Source organism: Pongo pygmaeus, chromosome 13 (genome assembly GCF_028885625.2).
Source record: "Pongo pygmaeus isolate AG05252 chromosome 13, NHGRI_mPonPyg2-v2.0_pri, whole genome shotgun sequence".
Lineage (NCBI taxonomy): Eukaryota > Metazoa > Chordata > Mammalia > Primates > Hominidae > Pongo > Pongo pygmaeus.
Genome location: NC_072386.2, coordinates 31,951,237 through 31,970,433, shown reverse-complemented (window position 1 = coordinate 31,970,433; position 19,197 = coordinate 31,951,237). Strand labels below are relative to the sequence as shown.

Below are 19,197 nucleotides of genomic sequence, written 5' to 3'. Positions count from 1 at the left end.
CGACAGAGCAATACTCCGTCTAAAAAAAGAGAGTAGAAGAATGAATACTTGAAGAGATATGCAAAATTAAAATGAATGATGTGTTTTGGTAGTGAGCTGCATGATATTTATTTATTACATTTCTTAAACATCCTATAATGTTATATAGTATTTATCATTTTAACATTTTAAAATTAGAATTTTAAGATGAAAGAAATAAGGACACACATAGTTAACATGCTGGAATTTTGCCTTTATTTTTTTGCTCCTGCTGTTCTGTTTTTCCTTTCTTCCATTTCCTAGACTGAGCCAATACCACCATCTTCACTGGAAGCTTTCTCTGTAACTCATAGGAGTTTTTAAAGGTTTGTTATTCATTGCGTTCTGATAGTGAAAGTATTCCAGAGGGGCCTGCAGGCTCTGTCTAGCTGTCTCCCATCCTGGCTGCTCTTGGGTCATCCACACCACTGGCTGTAAAATGCCAACAAGAAAATTAATGGAGCATTCGCCTACACCCTGATTCCTCCCTAAGGAAGCCTGCCTCTGGGGAACCACTAAAAGGACAGGAAAAATGTGCAGAAATCTCATGGGAATGGGAAGATGTGAAGACAGCTGGTGAATTTGGCAAACCCATGTCCCTGCAGAAACCTGTCATGCAGAAATAATATGACCCGATTCTCTATGAATATGCATTTTATTGGACTAAAAGTGAAGGGAGCATCTCACTTTGTGAGTGCAGCTGTTTTTTAAAAAGTGTGCCAGACATACCCAGAACTTTGTATGCATGATCTCATTTAATTCTCATGATAACCCAAGAGAGAGAAAACATAATGCCCATTTTAGCAGTGAAAAGAATGGAGCCCTGAAAGAGTTAATTACTTTCCCAGTGACACACTAGTGATGCCTGAGCCTTCAACGATTCTGTGCGGTCTCAGAAGACAGTGTAACTAGGGTTATGCCGAAAATCCAGCAAAACAACCAAACAAAATACTCTTCTCCTCCATATCAGGAAAGTCACAATCATGCCATTGGAACAATAATGGATGTGAAACAATAGTTCAGAGCCTTTATTTCAAGCTGCTGCTATTTGTCAGTTAGATACCTTTTAAGAATACAAGCTTTCCTAATCAAACTAGCAAGTGTTGGCCTCCTATTTTTCTTCTTTAAATAACTGAAATAATACTCCTGAGATGAAGTAAAGCGTATCATGTTTAAGACCTCGTCTCTGGATTTTATTGTGTAATACCCCATCTTATAGCTAATGTGAGCAGTAAATGTCCATAATCATAAGTTTAGCCTGTAACCCAATGTCCCATGTGCATATATTTGGTTTCTTTCTATTTGCCTTTTTAGAAACATGTGGAGTTAATTTCTGGATACTCATTTTGTCTTTATATCTCGTAGCATCTAGGCCAGAAAGCTCACGTCGTAGGTGGGAGAGTATAGGCAATTTACGTATATGATGAAATAATAAAGATAAAAAAGATTCTTCATTGTCCCCCATATGCCAGCCCTGGTTCTGGATCATGTTACACATTTTCTCAGTCTTTACAACTGGCCTTCATGATAGATAGTATTATTTCCATTTGCATCTGTGAGAAGGGTAAGGTTTAGTAACTTTCTCAACAAGATCACACTAGTGGTAAATTGGTAGCATCAAGAATCTGAAACCAACATTTAAAGTCTTTTGCAAATGCGTCAATATTCCTGATCTTCCCCCAGAGTATCTCAAACGCAATAATACAGCCCATACCTCACTTCCCTGCTGGCTTTGATATGGTGCACAGATTCTTGATTGTAAGCAGCAGAAACTGACTAATTAAATTTCTTTTATAGGATATGAGATACCTCAAAGAATCATCAGCAAGGCTGTAGATTGAGCCATGGAAAAACAGCAGGAACAAAAACAGCTCCCAAGACCCTAGGCACAATTATGCCACAGAACTAGTCCTGTAAAGATAACATTGCTGCTGTCATCAACCACTTGATGACAGAGCTTGCATCCCTACCATGACCACTGGCATTGAACACTGTCTTTGCTTTTGGCCACTGCTACCCTGGAAACTCAGATAGCTGCCTCTTCAACTGCAGCCTTCCACTAATATGAGCCTCTCAGTGTCTCTGGATTCTTTGCTTGATATTTCCTAAGTCGACGTTAAAGTGGGGTAAGGAGTGTCTTGTTGAACCAATGTCACACATCCACACTGTAGCCACAGTGAGCACTGGGATATCAAGACACTGACATTTTCAGCTTCTATTGTCATATATTGACTGTCATTGTCTTTCACCAAAGCTCAAAAATTCTCCCACTGTCTCTGAGAAATGTTAACAATGCATTTGAGTTTTTGTTTCTTACTCTTTTGGATTAAGAACATATAGGTTTCCTTTTAAAATGCAAAGAGAATCACCTAAAGAGGACAACACACTGCTATCAACAGGCCAAATCCTTAGTTTCTTCTACTTTATAAGATTATCTCAAGCAAAAATCAAAGTTCTAAAGATGAAATATAAAAAAAAAATGTTGGTTCAGGTTTAAGTGTAAGAAAATAGTCCGGGAAAAGAATAATTTCTAGAGGAAGGTAAAACTGTTTTTGTTGTTCAATTATCTGTTTTGCAGACCTGGGAAGTCGTGGTGGAGAAAGTAACTGAAAGGAAAATGAGACAATGTGAGTGGAAAGTAAGTGACAAATGGCCATGCATTCATTCAGTCCTTGATTCAACAAATATTTTTGACTGCCTATGCTGTCAGGCATAGAAATAGGTGCTGGAGATAAAAATATGTGTAAAATTGCTCACTTTCTTCATAACGTTTGCTTTCTTCATGTATAGGCTGCTCAGCAGCTCACAGACATTTACCTGTCAGGAGCTAATTCTCTGGAAACCAAACTCCTTTTCTTCCAAAAATATCTACCTGACATAAAATGAAACTAGATTGTACTAGTTCAGTGTTTAATATTCTGAAATCATAATTTTAGCCATAAATGCTGTTTCTTTCAAGTGATTGCTGTCTGGGGATTCTCATAGCAGCCTTAAGTTTGGCAGTAGTCAGATCCTTCCCTGGCTGTCACTGGCTTGCTTAAGTGACCCCAAGCAAATGAGTTAAGCATCTCTGGGACTTGGCTTTTTTATCTTTAAAAGAGCGATAAAAATATCAGCCACCTGTTGTGAAGATCAGGGAGCTAATATGTCTCAGAGCTTTCAAATCTCTGGCTCTAAGCCTTTTGCTATCTACGTATTAAGAACAAAGACAAGTCCTCATTGCTTTCACCCAAATGCTGCATTCAAAGGAGGAAAAAATTACAATATTTGAGTTCTACAAGGCTTGAAGTTTATTTTGTATTAGTTTGAATTTCAAACTGTTTTTCTCTGTTGTACTCTTGGCACTGCCATTTTTTAAGTACAGCACTTCATTTGCATAATAATTACAAAGTTTAACAAATAGCATTAATGTCTGAAAGAAAGAGGTGCACTCCATTTAAATTACTGACAGTATTACATTACACATTTAAACTGCAATTTTTTTAAAAAAGAAAGCTATTCCATCCTAATAGGCTATACAGATTCCCAGAGCTCAGCATTATTTGTGCTTTAGGAAGGTAAAATCTCTTCCTGTGCTCTTTAGTGACTTCTAAAGCCCTATTCATAAATACTGATTAGGCACTATTTCACCATAGGACAGAGCGCTGTTGGCACAACTCCCTACGCAAAGCCAGATTGGAAATGTTAGTATAGTAAATTAGGCCAAATGTCCTAGCTGTACTGTACAGGAAAGATCATCTTTAATAAATAGGTGCTAATGTAGCACTTGGATCACTTATCGCTGTAAATGTCAACCCTTGGCCTTGATTTCAGGAAGTTTGAAAAAAAAAAAAAAAGACATTCAAGGAATGTGTGCTATTTTAATGAAAAAAGAAGAATAAAGAGCAAACCTGAAATATACCATTTGCTTTTTGAAAGAGTGTTGAATTTGAACAGAAACTCACTGCTTAATAATAGTATGAGGAGAGAAAAGGAAAAAATGAAAAGACTTTTAATTCTTCCTGCTTATGCCCATGTTGTATTTGTTTTGTTTTGTTTTTGTCTAGCTTTCTTCCTTTGTGGATTAGAAAAAATGTATTTTTAACTAGTTTTCTTTTCTCCTCAATTGTTTGTCCATAACTTCCTTTGAACAAATTTAGATCCACTAGAAATAAAGTATCCTTAATTCTGATTCCCTACAAGCCATCCTACCACTTACGCTTTTATAGCCAGGCAAAACATGGAAACACAGATACACACAACTCATGGGCAAACAACGTAAAAAATTCTGTTAGAAAATTATATTAATTAGTAATTATTGTTTTATCCCTATATTTGGCCTAAGATAAGACAGCCTACTTTTAATTATAAAATATATCTTTAGAGAGCATATAGGCATTTCAAAGAGAGAGACTATGCACATATGCACATATTATTTACCTCATATAAATAAAGTATAAAAAATTTGATCTGGCTTGGTAGGTTGTCCAAGCATCCTAACCTACCTATGTTAACCACCTATGACTGGTTCAGTTATTTGACCTGAAAAGGTAAAGTGCAGTAACTAAAAGTAATTATGTTTTCCTGATTTCCAGCCAAACACCAACCACTTGTTAGACCTTACAAGTCACTTAAATTTCCCAAGACTCACGGTCTTCTGTACACTGGTGATGACAGCACCTGTCTCATAGTTGCACTGTGAAAGTGATGAACATGAAAGACTCAGTAAAATGCCATTGGCATGTAGATGGATCCCAAGAAACAGGCAATATTGCCATCATTATTTCTAAACTGAATTATTTTGACCCTTACTCATTAAGAGATTGTTATTTTATTCCCAGCTTTAGTCTGAAACATTGGACTCCTTATAAATAATTAATCACTATTTCAATGAAAAATTATGACTTGTTACTGGTATACCTTTAGTCTTAAATTTTCCCCACGTATGAAGTTTCTGGTTAATTTTTATTTTTTATTACATTTATTTCAAACTTTATCTTCTAAAACTTTAAAAATACTTTAGTAGTACTTATCATTGTGAATGTCATGGTGTTTTCATTCAAAGTAAAATAATTTGTGTTACAATTTTTTCATAAGGTACAAATTATGTGATTTATCATGGGAAGATATCTATAATAGAGATATAAAGGATTATGCTAGAGAAGCTTCTCTACTGTATCAATAATACCTTAGATAAATTCTGAAAAGAGCTTGATATAACCTTGATCATAATAACTATGGTGATAGCTGAGGTTTCTAAAGTCTTTGATTCCCCCTACTCTGTGTCAGGACCCATTTTATGTCCTCCAAAAGACATATTTCTAACCTTTACCACAGCCATTCAATAGAATAACTACATTCCTACTTTAATATAAGAACTCCTGAAAGTGAAGTAACTCGTGAGGACACATAACTACAGGAGTCATCACCTGGATTTAAACCTAGGCTTTTTTTGTCTCAAACATCTGTGTCTTTTATTTTATCATTCTGTATTCTAATATTTAATTATAGAGATGCTTTGCTTAGTAATATTGATTGTTCAGGTATAATATTCCCCCACACAGTTATTTTTGATAGGTAAATTAGAGGTTGTTTCTGTATGCATAAAAGGAAAAATAATTTTGTTTTATGTCCTTTTTATGTGATATGGATCTTTATGGGATCATTTTACTTGACTGCAACAGTTATTTTTAATTGTAGATATTACTAAAAAAAAGGTTTAATCATTTCATAGTTCAATTTCAAGGAAAGATAACACCATATGGATTCTGTAGGTAAACTGAGTCAAGATGAAATCCTCATAACATAGGGTTAAGTGGAGTCTGATATTATCTTGAGATGTAGATTCAGGACAGGTAAGGCAGCAACAACCACGTAACCACGTAAATATGGAACATGCGAAACGCATTATAGTTCCTGGGTAGAGGGCAGTATGTTCCTAAGTTTATGTACGAATAGCTTAAAAACAAGCAAGTCAGCTATAGCAGGTACTGGAATCTTCAAGACGGTGAGGCTTTGCCAAGGATGAAATAGGTTCTATATGAAAAAGATTTGATGTTGCAAAATAACCCAACAATGGCATTGTAGGAGCTTCATAGTGGCTCAAATGTGAAGAGTCACTGAAAATTGGGGATACTGTTTAGAATTCATGTTAAGACTTTAGGGAAGACAGAAATTTCAAATGGATTTCATTATTTAGTTTTCTACAAAGAAAAAAGACAAAATTATAAATATACATTTTATAGGTTAAACATTAATTTGAAGATGTGATGTGGTGTGCTCTATATAAAAGTAATCAGAAAGAGGTAACACAGTATTAAAATAACCTATAATGGTTTCAAAAGAATATTAAAATAAATGGACATATAAGAAAATTAGAGATAATTTTGAAATATGCTGTTACATAATATCAGTATTATTTGTTTGAGAAATTTCCACAAAGCCCTTAAATATTTACAAGTTGAGAGCAAGCAGTATTCAATGAGCATTCATCCAACAAATAGAACTGAATTCCCCTATATGCTTAGTGAGCACTCCTGATTGCTTAATTAATGTTGATTGTTCCGACATTTATCATTATTCTTTTCTTTCAAGAACACCAATTTTTCAGATGTTTATGCCTTGTCCATTTGTAGAAAATATGCTGATCAAACAGCTTATGTCATTCCCTTTGGTCCAGAGCTCAGATTGTAATTTAAGTTTACCAGTTAGAGTGAAGGGATAGGTTGATTTTCTTTGCTGGGTGAGGGGAGTATTATTTTCTCTCTGAATGTTCTTTTCTTCGTCTATGAGCATATCTAGCTCTCTCTCCCACAGGAGAGGGACAAGGAATCTTAGTAATCTGAATGTTACTGGCAGTTGTGTTGCAACTACTAGATGAGTCAGCTTCAGTATAAAGCTGTTCCAAACATAAGCAAAATATATATAGATGGAAAAATGTTGGATCTTGGATGACACTACTTAGCCCACTTATTTGCAGAGCATCACATGTCTGGAATCCATCTTACCTTTTATTAGTTAAGCCAATTTGTAGCTATGTTTTCTGCCATTTGTAGTTAAACGGATCCTAAATGCACATGATTTTTGCTGTGTATTGCAGATATTCAGAAAAAACAAAATTTCTGCTCCCAAGGAGCTTATACTATAAGGGAACAAATAGATAGATACATTATTACACAGATAAAATTGATATATTTTATTATATACACATATAAAAATCACATAAAGATATATACATAATTAGAAAAACAATAAGATAAATATCAATGAAGATGTTTTCCACCCTCATACAACCAACACTCTCCTATCACATTGTTCCTACTGCAGGCAGAACATGAAAGAAGCCACTATTCAGGAGAATTTCAGACCATAGCTTGCCCAGTATCAGACATGAAATGCACATTCAATGGCTTTCAGAAGCAGAAGTGGCAATGAATACAAAAACATTACCCTCAATGAACATGAGGGTACTCAGCATCTGCGTAGGAGATTATTACACAGAAAGATGAATTAATTCTCATAGATCTCTATTGAGAAAAATAATAAGTATTTTGTTAGAAATTGTATATGATTTTAAATTTCATTTATCATCTGATAATCTGTTTTTGCTAAAATATATATTGAATACATACCAAGTGTTATGGAAGCACTGTGTTTATGAATTTTTGTTGAAGTGGGACATAATTATGAGTAGTCTTCATAGAGTTATTCAATATTCAAGGCAAGAATTCATCATAAATATGGGAAAGTTAGTCAATAGTAATGAATATTTATTGAGCACTTACTATGTGGCAGACATTTTTCTAGAAGAAGCAGCACAGAACAAAAGAGGCAAAATTTGTTTTTATAATGAGGCTTATATTTGCAAGGGTTGAAAGAGTTAGATCATGAACAATGTAAATTACATGGGATGATAAAGTGATATGTGCTGGAAATAATGAAGTGAGATAAGGAGTACTTGAGTTGGTTAAGGGAAAGGAGATCATAATTTCAGATAAGGTAGCCAGGGAAAACCTTGCTTAACAGGTGATATGACAGGAAACATATCTAAGAAAGAGCATTCTAGATGAAAGAACTAGCAGTACAAAGACCCTGAAGTTGGAGAGTATCTTGCATGTTCAAAGAACAGAAAGATGGCAAAGAACACCTGGAAGAGAGTAGGCAAACAAGCTGAAGAAGATATAATGGAGTCCTAAATTAGAGAAGGCTTAAGGTGAGGGCCTTTGCAAGTACTTTTACTTTTACTCTAAGTGAGATGAGAGGACACTGGACATTTTGAATTCAAGAGTGACAGAATCTAAGTTAAGTTTCAACAGGATTATCTTGCTGCAGGGTTAAGAAAAGGTGGGAATAAAGAAAGAGCATAGTATGTTTAGAAAGCAAAGAGTGGCCAAGGGAAGGGTATGAGTGTGCTGTAGTGGGAGCGAGATTGGCAAAGGAGATAGGAACTATATTACAATGGACCTTTATCTCTTTGATAATAATTCTGGACTTTTTTGCAGATGATACATGTTAAACCTAAGAGTAGCATGATCACATTTATATTTCAGAAATCACAGGCTATGGCAGCATTTCTCTCTCCAGGAGAGAAATAAGAGTGAAGCAGAGAAAACTGTCAAGGGGCTCTGATTTTTACAACTTTGTTTAGCTACCAATGAAAAAGATTAAATATAAACAGTAATTTAAACAAAAAGAAGTTTAAACATTTTTAGTCTAGGGTTATCAAAGTGGTTCCTCAACCAACAAAGACTTAGACTTTTTCTGTATCATTAGATTATCATCCTCAACACTTGTCATTTATGTTATGATCCAAGATTGTTGTTCCATTTCCATCCATCATATGTGTATTCTAGCCAGTAGAAAGATAGAATGAGAAAAGTATGTCACCTCCCCTTTAAGGACATGTCCCAAAATTTGCTTACACCATTTCTAATTATATCGTTTTTTGTCAAGAATTTGGCTTCAAGAATTTGGCTGCATCTAGCTGTCAGCGAAGCTAGAAAATGAACATTTTATTTTGTGTAGCTACATACCCAGCTAAAATTCAGTTTCTGTTGCTGAGGGAGAAAGAAAAAAAATGATATTGAGGACAGCTATTTGATTCTCACTCAGAGACTAGTCCAGGTGAGATTTGCTATATTCCTGACCTCAACTGCTGTTTCTGTAGGTAGAGGATAGCATGTCAATTTAAGCAAGATTTACAAAGGAAATCAGCCAGATTTGGTGAACAATTAGATCTACAGGATGATTAAAAAACACATCTAATTTGAGATTTTGACTAGAAAGTGATTTTATGACAAGGTCATTAGGCGAGATAATGTCTTAGTCTGTTAGGGCTGCTATAACAAAATACCATAGACTGGGTGACTCATAAAAGAAATTTGTCTTTCACAGTTCTGAAGGCTGGAAAGATCAACATCATGACATCAGGTGATTTGGTGTCTGATTAGAGCTAGCTTCCTTATTGATGGCAATCTTCTAGGGCATAATGTGGACAAGGAAGTTAGGTTGCATTTACAAGGACACTAATCCCATTCTTTAGGGCCCCACTCTCATGACCTAACCACCTCTCAAAGATCCTACTTCGTAATCACATTACCTTAGTGGTTAGGATTTTAACATACACATTTTTGGGAGGAACACGAATATTCAATCCATAGCATGTGGGGATTCCTGGAGAAGAAATAGGTATGTAAAAAATATGTTAGATTTTGTACAGATTTTATTTGAAATGCTTCATGATAGTTGGTATCTGGAAGAAATTCTTATTTTTACATTATATTTATTTCTTAAAAGAGTAATGTAAACCACAGGACATAAATTCCTTAGAGGGTAATAGTACTACCAGAGTGGTTGAATTCATTTTGTTTTCAGTCCTGGAAATTGCTCTAGGAAATATATTTCTGTTTACGTATGAGCTACCTGTTATTTTATTCTTGACCCTTCTGGCATTTGCTAGCATACAAGCATAGGTTACTAACTCACTCAAAGCAATTTAATTTTGTTTTAGAGAGAAATAATGCTAATAAAATGTCTTAAAGTCTGACCTCTATTCTTTTGTATCTCCTGTGGCAATTATCTAGTCAGGAACCTGTAGAAATAAGAGACTTCCTGAAATCAATACAACATCAAAAGCAAACAGTGTGTAATAGCATTTTTGCCATTTCTCTCTGTCAACAGAGATGCTTGAACCATAAATGCCAATTAGTATTGCAGAGCTTAGGGTACCACGTTTGTAAGTAGGAGCCAGAAAAATACAAAGAGTTGTTTGCTCTGCTCTCTGTCTTTTAGCCTTCCCAGTTTCCATCTTTCTATAGGCCTAATCCTGAAAACCTGGAAGACTCCAAGAAAAAAACTCTGAAAAAAAAAAAAAGAAAAAATAGCAATTTATTATGTGAAGTGAAATAAACCAGGCATAGAAAGACAAATACTACATACTCTCACTTATATGTGGAATACAAAACTGTTGAACTCACAGGTTACCATTTGGATGTGATCCAATTCAAAGTGATTAAAAATGAGAGGACCACTTACCAAGTTGAGATGAGTAATGAGACCAATTAAGTCTCATTAGGTCTCCTCACTGGAGAATGCAATACTACAACTAGTACAACTACTATAACTGAAAATTGTTGTTGCTATTGATGTTGTTATCAGATTTCATAGAAAATTATTCTGGAGCAAATGCCCTTTGGCTTACAAATTTAGGGCTGGAAAACCGTCAGTGGGAAAACAGATGACAAGTTGCTTTGAAAGAATGATTTCTCAGGCAGTGAACTCATTTAATCCTTATAATTAAACTGAGAAAGAAAATATTCCTATTTTTCCAGATGAAGAACCTGGGGCTCATAGATTTTCAATGACTGTGCCAAGTTTACAGAGCTAGAGTATGAAAGAGTAAGAATTTGAACCAAGGAATATCTGATTTCAAAGCTTTCAATTGTTTTCGACTATACCATGCTTTTCATACAGATCTCAGATTCATTGCACAGAGTATACTTTATATTACACATTATTTCAATTTTCAAAGTGCTTAATATGCAATGAAAATCTTTATTGTACATTTATGCAAATTATTATGTTCGACTGTCGGAGCAGAATTTACTAGTCATACGTCCGTTTTCTATAACACAAGACTATTGTGCACTTTGCTAAGTTTTGTTTGATATATGTATAGCTTGTTTATTTATTCAAATTGTCATTGAGTGCCTACTACAATACTGTCAGATAATGAGGACATAAACATGAATGAGCTATAATGCCTCCCATCAAGGAATCCTAGTAAATGGGAGAAACAAGCAAACAGACCAAACATCTAATGAAAATGTCTGAACATAGAAATGACGTAAAGAGTTGTAGGAGAACAAAGGATAAAAGAACCAGGTTGAATTTAAGAAAGATTTCATAAGGAACACAACGTTCGGACTGAGTTTGAAAAGGAAATCATTTAAGGATGAGATTTTAAAGTGGAGAAAAGGGAATCAAACTTTCTTGGCAGAGGAAACACATGTAAACAAATATAACGGTTTGAAACACCAGCTCTGAAGTTAGATTCTTTGGGTTCAAAGGGTGTTTGTGCCTTTTTCTAGATTAGATGAAATACCTTAAGAAGGCTACATACCCTCCATAAGCCTTAGATTTCTTATCTTTAAAATAAGAAAAATGAAGGTTTCTACCATATAGGGTTATTATAAAATACTATAAATTAAATAATTCACATAAAAAAATGTATCAGAATACCTAACATGCAAGGAACACTCATTAAATATTAGTTAATATTACCTTGTTATTCAGTATGGTAATGCTTCCATTACTTAATAAACTCATTATCTAGTATGGTAAATGGAATATTCTGGTTAAGTATATACTCTAGTCAATAGTTATATTTTATTTGTCAAATTATAATTATCTGAAAATTAGAATACTGAAGATGACTTCAGGGAAGATTGAATAGATGTACTTTTCCCTATTTCTCCCTGCAAGTACAACTAAAAACCGTGAAAGTTATATGAAACAAAAGTAAGAATACTGAAACATAGAGAGAAAAAGTCATAACAGCTAGGGACTTTGGAATTCAAGAAACCTTATGATATAGTTTGAATGTTTGTCCTCTCCAAATCTTACATTAAAATGTAATCCCCAGTGTTGGAGTTGGGGCCTGGTGAAAGATGTTTAGGTCATGAAGACGATTCCTCATGAGTGGCTTGGTGCTGTCCTTGTGATAGTGAGTTCTCATGAGACCTGGTTGTTTAACAAAGCTTGGCACCTCCCCCTTCTCTCTCTCCTGCTCCTTATTTAGCCATGTGATATGCTGGCTCCTCATTTGCCTTTTGCCATGATTGTAAGTTTCCTGAATCCCTCTCCATAAGCAGATGCTGATACTATACTTCATGTACAACCTGAAGAACTGTGAGCCAATTAAAAATTTTTCTTTACAAATTAACTCACTTCCATTATTTATTTATAGTAATGTGAAAACTGACTAATATAGAAAATTGGTACCAGGAGTAGGGAGTTGATGTAAAGATACTTGAATATGTAGAAGCAAGTTTGGGACTGGATAATGGGTAGAAGTTAGAAGATTTTGTAGAGCTCAGAAGAAGACAGGAAAAAGGGGTAAGTTTGGAGCTTCTTAGAAACTAGTTAAATGTTTGTGACAAAAATGCTGATAGAGACATAGACGGTGAAGTCTAGGCTGATGAGGTCTCAGATGGAAATAAGGAGGTTATTAGGAATTGGAGTGATAATTACCTGTATTACACCCTAGTGAAAAACTTGGCTGTATTGTGTCCATACCTTAGGCTTTTGTACAAGGTTGAACTTAACAGTGATGAGCTAAAGTATCTGGTGGAAGAAATTTCTAAGCAGCAAAGCATTCAAGTTGTGGACTGGCTGCTCTATCAACCTGTGCTGAGATGTGGGAGAAAATAATTGACTTTAAGTTGGAACTTATATTTAAAAGGGAAGCAGAGCATAAAAGTTTGGAAAATATGTACCCTGGCCATATGGCAGAGAAACAATCCAAACAGACTTTGAAGAAACCACCCGCTAGAGGGATCAGCATGTCTGAAAGGGAGCTAAGTACTTATATCCAACACAATGAAAAAAAAATACCTGAAAAGCATTTAAAAAGTCTTTGAGATAGACCCTCCCATCACAGTTTCAGAGGCCCCAGAGGAAAGAATGGTTTCTGGGGCCAGGGCCAGGGCCTTGCTGCCCAGTGCAGCCTCAGGACACTGCTCCCTACATCTTGGTAACTCAGGATTCAGCCTTGGCTCAAAAGGGGACTAAGTATAGCTTGGGCCACCACTCCAGAGGTTGTGAGCAATAAGCCTTGGTGGCTTCCACATGGTGTTAAATCTATAAATGCTCAGAATGCAAACATGAAGGAGGCTTTGTGGCTTCCACTTATATTTTAAAGAATGTATGGAAAAGCTTAGATGTGCAGGCAGAAGCCTGTTAGAGGGGTGGAGCCCTCATAGAGAACCTCTAGTAAGGCAATCCCAAAGGGAAATGTGGAAGTGGAGTCCCCACACAAAGTCCCAATTTGTACACTGCCTCGTGGAGCTGTGGGAAGGCAGCCGCCACCCTACAGACACCAGAAGGGTAGATTCAGCAGTAATTTGTTCCCTGCATCTGATAAAGCTGCAGGCACTCAACTCAAACTTGTGACAGCAGCCATGGGAGCTGTACCCTGCAAATCCACAGAAGAAGAGCTGCCCAAGCTGTTGGGAGCCCACCCCTTGCACCAGTGTGCCTTGGATGAGAGACATAATGAGTATTTTGGAGCTTTCATATTTAATTAATTTTCTGCTGCATTTCAGACTTGCCTGGCCTGGGGGCTATTGTCCCTTTCTGTTGACCAAATTCTCCCTTGTGGGATGATAATGTTTAACCAATGCCTATATAGCCGTTGTGTCTTAGATGTAAATAACTCAGTTCTTTAACTCACAGGTGGAAGAAACTCATCTCCAGTTAAAACTTTGGATGTTGGACTTGAGGCTGGAAAAAGTTAAGCCTTTGGGGAACTATGGCAGGGTGTGATTGTATTTTACAGTGTGAGAATGACATGAGATTTGAGGGCACAGAAGCAGAATAATATGGTGTGAATGTTTGTCCCCTCTAAATCTTGTTAAAATGCAATCCCCAGTGTTGGAGGTGGGACCTGGTGTGAGGTGTTTGTGGCATAAAGACAGATCCCTCATAAATGTCTTGGTGGTGTCCTCAAGATGGTGAGTGCATTCTCATGAGATCTGGTTATTGAAACGAGTGTGGCTCCTCCTCCTTTTTTGCTGCTCCTGATCTCACCATGTAATGTGTTGGCTCTCCTTTGTCTTCTGCCATGATTGTCAGCTTCCTGAAGCCCTGACCAAAAGCAGATACTGGCATAATATTTCACATATAACCTATAGAACCGTGAGCCAAATAATCAAGCCTCAGACATTTCTTTTAGTAATGGAAAAACTGATTAATACAGTACATAATGATGAGCTTCCTCCTGGTTTACTTTTTTTTTTTTTTTTTGCCTCAAATACCTATAAATGGGGCTGAAGAAGCCAGCAAGCTGGAAACATCAATGAGAGAGACATTAAAACAAAACAACGCAAAACAAAACAGGAACTGGGCAAGAAGGCTGACTAGAGGTAGCCTGGTGAAAGAGCTGGAACTAATGAACTAAGATGACTGGCACATTATTAACAGATCTTTAGAGGGAAGGCACTGAGTGTGGACAGAGGGAAGACACACAAGCTGGGATGAAGGGGGAGAAAGCTGGGAACCCTGTATGGGGCTACTTCATACTGGGACTCATTCCTGGCCCACAGTGATTCTAGGAAAAAGGATGAGTTGAACTAACAAAAAGCAATTCTCTCCACAGGCTTCTGGAATCCCAGGCAGAATGAGACCCCTCAACCACATGATACTTGGGTTAGCAAGGAAATCTGCTTAAAGGAATGGTAGAGGCAGCATGCCAGCCAGTGTAAAGTCCAGAGGGTTTGGTGTGAGAGTGTCATAGAGGAGCATGGTCAGGAACACCTATCCGCGTAGGCTTGACTTGCTCTCATAAGAGATTTTAGTCCTAGGGGAACTATTGGAGCTGAGCTCAGCAGGGTGGTCTTGTCCATCAGACGGGGCCAGTCTGACCTGAGCATCCCTTGATCTCCTGTCTTTCCCTGGGGCCCCAGCCTCTGCTGTGCCTGCTTGCAATATAGCATTAGGAGTACTGAGGGTCTGCATCATAGCTTCTGCACTGGTGGACCACATATGACCAATAGAGAACTGCAGTGGTTTGGCCCTGATGACCACACAGCAGGCCGCCCATTCCCTCCCCTAACTGTAGCTTCCCATGGGCCCATTGTCACCACCTACATTGCTTTACTGGCATGTGTGTCCATGGGAGGATTTTGCTTTCCCTGCCTCACCAACGCATGTGTGCACATGCCCCCTGCCCTGCCACTGCTGCGGAGGCAAGTGTACTCTACCCCCCTACCCTTCCCCATCTACCTACCATTGCAGTGGGAGCCTTTGTGAGCACAGAGAGTACAGAACTTACCAGTCAAGCCCCTGCCGGCTCCCTGCCCCTGCACCAACTGATGCTGGAGTGAAACTAGGCATGGAGAACAGCAGACCTTCCCCTGCCCTGAGTGGCCACTTCTGCTTGCATAAATGTACACAGAGGAAGCATACGGTCCTCTGCCCACCAGCACTCTGCCCCCATGCTAACACCACTACCAGGGCAACCATGTGCACAGACATCAGCAGGGACCACCCATCCCCCCAGCTATGCTGCCTCTGCAGCTGCTGTGAACACCTGCATGGAGGCCAGCACCCTGGCACCAGCTAGCAGCTGATGAGCATGCACCCCACTGTGCTGCCACTGCCACTTCTGCTAGCATGTGAAAACAAGGATAGATCCCATGAAATGCTCTGGATAATACCACTCATCGGAGTGTTGTGACCAGCAGTCTAGGAACAGCTCAGTCTGCAACCCAGCACGTTGGTTCCTAACCTCTAGAAGGCAGAGAACAAAGCTGTGGTCCAATATCAGTCCCCCAGATTTAGAGAATATACTCCAGGAATTGTGAGATGAGCCATGTCCCCCTAAAATCCTCCAGAAATCCTCAGTCAGTTGACTGAACCCACTTTATACTATAATCAATGCTCAAGATCATCAAATAGGATTAAAAAATAAATCCCATCTAAAGGACAGCAACTTAAAAGATTGAAGAATCATCAGCCCACAAATATGATAAAGAACCAGCACAAGAACCTTGACAACTCAAAAAGCCAGAGTGCCATCTTTCCTCTAAATGACTGCACTAGTTCTCCAGCAAGTGTTTTGAACCAGGCTGAGATGGCTGAAATGACAGAAATCGAATTCAGAATATGGACAGAAACAAAGATCTTAGAGATACTGGAGTACATTGAAACCCAATCCAAGGGAGCTAAGAATCACAATAAAATGATAGAAGAGTTGACAGACAAAATAGCCAGTATAGAAAAGAATATAACCAACCAGATAGAGCTGACACTAAAAAAATTTCGTAATGCAATTAGAACTTTTAATAGCAGAATAAACCAAGCTGAGGAAAGAATCTCAGAGCTTGAAGACTGGCTTTCAGAAATAAGAGAGCCAGACAAAAATAGAGAAAAAAGAAGGAAAAGGAATGAGGAAAACCTCTGAGAAATATGGGACAATGTAAAGAGACCAAATCTATGACATATCGGTGTCCCTGAAAAAGATGAGGGGAATGGAAGTAACGTGGAAAGCATATTTCAGGATATCACCCATGCGAACTTCCCCAACCAAGCTAGAAAGGCCAATATTCAAATTCAGAAAATTCAGAGAACCCCAGAGAGATACTTCACAAGAAAATCATCCCCAGGAAACATAATAGTCAGTTTCTCCAAGGTTGAAATGAAAGAAAAAATGCAGACACAGCTAGAGGGAAAGATTCAGTCACCTACAAAGGGAAGTCCATCAGACCAACAGACCTCTCATAAGAAACCCTACAAGCCAACAGAGATTGAAGGCATATATTCAACATTCTTAAAGAAAAGAAATCCCAATCAAGAATTTCATATTCTGTCAAACTATGATTTATAAGCAAAGGAGAAATAAGATCCTTTTTAGACAAGCAAATGCTGAGGTAATTTGTTACCACCAGTCCTTCCTTACAAGAGCCCCTGAAAGAAGTAAATATGGGAAGGAAAGACTGTTACCAGCAACTACGAAAACACACAGAAGTACACAGATCAGTGACACTTTAAAGCAACCACATAAACAAGTCTGCATAATAACCAGTTAACATAATGATGACAGGATCAAATCCACAAATATCAATAATAACCTTGAATATAAAAAGGCTAAATGCCCCAATTAAAAAGCACAGAGTGGCAAACTGAAGAAAGAACTGAGACCCAACAGTATGCTCTCTTCAAGAGGCCCACCTCATATGAAATGACAACCATAGGCTCAAAATAAAGGGATGAAGAAAAATCTAACAAGCAAATAGAAAACAGAAAAAGGCAGGGGTTGCAATCCCAATTTCAGACAAAAAAGACTTTAAATCAACCAAGGTCAGAAAGGACAAAGAAGGGCATTACATAATGGTAAAGGTTTCAATTCAACAAGACCTTATTTTCCTAAATATATATACACCCAACACAGGAGCACCCAGATTAATAAAACAGGTTCTTAGGATCTTTCAAAGGGACTTAGATTCCCACACAACAATTGTTGGGAGACTCAAACCTTATTGACAATTTTAGACAGACTATCAAGGCAGAAAATTAACAAATATATTCAGGAACTGAACTCAGCACTGGATTAAATGAACCTGATAGACATCTACGGAACTCTCCACTTCAAAATCAGAATATACATTGTTCTCATCACCACATGGCACATACTCTAAAATTGACCACAGAATTGGACATAAAACAATCTACAGCAAACGAAAAGAGCTAATATCATAACAAGCACTCTCTAAGACTATAGCACAATACAATTAGAAATCAAGACTAAGAAAATCACAGAAAACCATACAATTAAATGAAAATTAAATAATCTGTTTCTGAATGACTTTGGGGTAAATAATGAAAGTAGAGCAGAAATTAAGAAGTTTTTTGAAACTAGTGAGAACAAAGATACAACATACCAGAATCTCTGGGACACAGGGAAGGCAGTGTTAAGAGGAATATGTATAGCACTAAATATCCACATCAAACATTAGAAAGAGCTCAATTTAACTATCCAATATCATAACTAAAAGAACTAGAGAACCAAGAGCAAACCAGTCCCAAAGCTAGCAGAAGACAAGAAGTAATCAAAATCAGAGCTGAACTGAAGGAGGTTGAGACATGAAAAAACATTCAAAAGATCCACAAAATCGGGAGTTGTTTTTTTTTTTTTTTGAAAAAACTAATAAAGAGGCTGCTAGCTAGACTAATAAAGAGGAGAAGAGAAGATCCAGATAAACACAATTAGGAATGACAAAAGATACATTGCCACTGGCCCCACAGAAATACAAATAACCATCAGAAAATATTATGAACATCACTATGTCCACTAAACACTAGAAAATCTAGATGAAATGGATATTATGAACATCACTATGCTCACTAGAAACTAGAATATTGTGAACATCACTATGCTTACTAGAAACTAGAAAATCTAGAGGAAATGGATACATACACCCCAGCCGGGAGCTGGTTTTTTGAAAAAAATTAATAAAAAGGATAGATTGCTAGCTAGGCTAAAAAGGAAGAAAGAAGATCCAAATAAGAATAACCAGATATGTAGAGGGGGATATTACCACTGACCCTACAGGAATACAAATAATTATCAGAAACTATTATGAATACCTGTGTATACGCAAACTATAAACTCTAGAAGAAATGGATAAATTTCTGGACACATACACCCTCCCAAAACTGAACCTGGAAGAAATTGAATCCTTCAACAGACAGTAATGAGCTCTAAAATGGAAGCAGTAATAAATACCCTACTAATCAAAAAAAAAAAAAAAAAGCCCTGATGGAAGCATTCAAAGCTGAATTCTACCAGATGTATAAAGAAGAGATGATACCATTCCTACTGAAACAATTTCAAAAAATTGAGGAGGGGAACTCCTCCCTAAATTATTTTATGAGGGCAGCATCATCCTGATACCAAAGTCTGGCAGAGACACAACAACAAAA

The 19,197-nt window shown here is 37.1% G+C and overlaps 1 long non-coding RNA gene across 2 annotated transcripts in view; it reads right to left on the bottom strand.

The window, feature by feature from the left end:
• Positions 1–213: 213 nt before the first annotated feature.
• The window catches only part of LOC129044316 (uncharacterized), a 58,139-nt gene continuing 39,155 nt past the window's right edge, over positions 214–19,197 (bottom strand). For both annotated transcript variants that reach the window (XR_008504650.1, XR_008504651.1), the window contains exons 2-4: positions 9,596–9,669; positions 7,005–7,138; positions 214–450 (exon numbers count right to left, since the gene is read on the bottom strand). This is a non-coding gene — a long non-coding RNA (uncharacterized LOC129044316). The remainder of the gene's footprint in view (positions 451–7,004; positions 7,139–9,595; positions 9,670–19,197) is intronic.